The sequence below is a fragment of the Physeter macrocephalus genome, unplaced genomic scaffold (genome assembly GCF_002837175.3).
Source record: "Physeter macrocephalus isolate SW-GA unplaced genomic scaffold, ASM283717v5 random_2832, whole genome shotgun sequence".
In the NCBI taxonomy this organism is placed as follows: Eukaryota; Metazoa; Chordata; class Mammalia; order Artiodactyla; family Physeteridae; genus Physeter; species Physeter macrocephalus.
The window spans coordinates 6590-8444 of NW_021148118.1; the positions used below are offsets into that span (position 1 = coordinate 6590).

Below are 1855 nucleotides of genomic sequence, written 5' to 3' on the forward strand. Positions count from 1 at the left end.
CACTGCATTGCCAGCGAATTTTTTTGCACATCCATATACATACCGTGGATCGGGTTTTGCATGCTTACGTTCTTCAACTTGGATGCTTAGCAACTGATGTCACAATCGATGCGTGTGAACAAAGTAAGCTATAAACTTTGTCTCACAAGTAGAATTTTACGTTGCTCCAGTTTTCACATTTCATAGCTTGACTACACTCTAGCGCTGCGTTCTCTTCGTCTTCGGCTCCTGCAAGCAATGCAGTGTTACACCTGCGTGTAGGATTATGTGCTATTCTGCACCATGTGTTCCATGGCTCGGTACCAGCAGCAGGGTAACCATGGGAGAAGCTGCGCCCACATCAGTTATACAGGAAATCCAAAGGACATGTGACACATGTACTCTGATACCCTTCTTCAATTAGTATGACTGGTAGCCACATTCCTGGAAAAATTTTTAATGTACATGCGCTTCGCCTCTCCAGGCGGCCTTGATTGTAATGCCGCCTCTCTGCTTTCTTTATTCACCTGCCGCAGCCACTGGTGCTCCTTGTGCTATTCCTGCGCCTTCCCACGTCCCCATGGACTTCAACACCTGCGACATCCGCTGCGGTAGACTTAATCTCCACAGTTGCGCCAGCTTCATTACGTACGGTACAAACAAGAATCTTGATTTCACGAAAATGTAAGGACGTGTCGATCGATTAAAAGCTGTTCTGTGTTCCTCAGTGGGTACTATACCTCTAGACGCTTCACCGGGACCACTGCGTGGTCAACCGATCTCGCCAGTTCCCCAGAATTTGAAAGAGCAGCTCCAGATCCAAAGGTCCCCACAACTCCCTCGATGCCCGAACGGTGGTGGCTGCTCTGTTTGAAAAAGTCCAAACAGCTTCTAAGCTGACAAAACAGACCCACGCCGCAGAAATGTTCGCTTCGATCTACCTGACCATTTCGTAGCTGCAGACATGTCTTGCAAGGTGGCGGGGCAGCTACAGTTGACAAGCACCAAATTGGAGCAGCCACTACGGAAGCTAACGTACACATCACGCGGGGGCCTGCACATTTTACCGTACACATAAACACTTGACGAGAACATATTTTACGTAGATATCACCATTTGGACAGTGGAAGCGTGGCGTGCGTGCCCGTGCACTATACAAGGTATACGAGTATACCGCAAACAGAAAAGCACTTCTTGAGGGAATCTTTAGGACTCTTCTTCTCTACAAAAGTTTGGCTTTAAGCTTAATCCACTTTACCTCTCTTCAGTGGGAAATACATACCGTCAGCACTCAGTTCACGCAGTTAGGAGCGTTCATGCCACAGCAGCGGTGCACAACGAAGGGATCCCACCGAGAGACAAACATCTTATACCCCTTGCGTGACAGAGATATGTGTGCGTCCTTTACGATGCAAGGGGTCTTTTCGAGTTAGGCCCCTCGAACTCGATTCAAGAACACGAGAAAACGCATAGACTCTAGACGCGATCACCATGTATGCAAACGATTTGCCATAGGCACACTCTATTTCGTGTTCACCGACGGCGCACAACGGTAGCAATAATCAGCAACCCAAGTGCTGCTAAACACCGAGTGTCACTCATGAGCCTACTTTGCAAGCAGTGTCCCTACGCGAAAGAGTCAAAAGCTATATCAGCCTTCCAATTTCTCTGCGCGTTGCATCACAGGAAGCATATGCCCACATTACCAGTATCACGTTCACGAGTTCAACTCTTTCTACGGGAATTTTCCTTGGATTCTGCCTGGAAGTGTGTACAAGAAAGTCATAGTTGACGCTGTCACATGCGTATACAGGTACACCTATACCTAGAACACACTATTTTGCAGTTAGGTGATAGGGCGTATGTCTGCCTGTCT

General features: G+C 47.9%; 1 long non-coding RNA gene across 1 annotated transcript in view; it reads right to left on the bottom strand.

Annotated features, from left to right (window-relative positions):
- LOC114485734 (uncharacterized) overlaps positions 1-1855 on the bottom strand; it is a 4217-nt gene that overhangs the window by 872 nt on the left and 1490 nt on the right. The window contains exon 2 of the long non-coding RNA XR_003679065.1: positions 720-875. This is a non-coding gene — a long non-coding RNA (uncharacterized lncRNA). The remainder of the gene's footprint in view (positions 1-719; positions 876-1855) is intronic.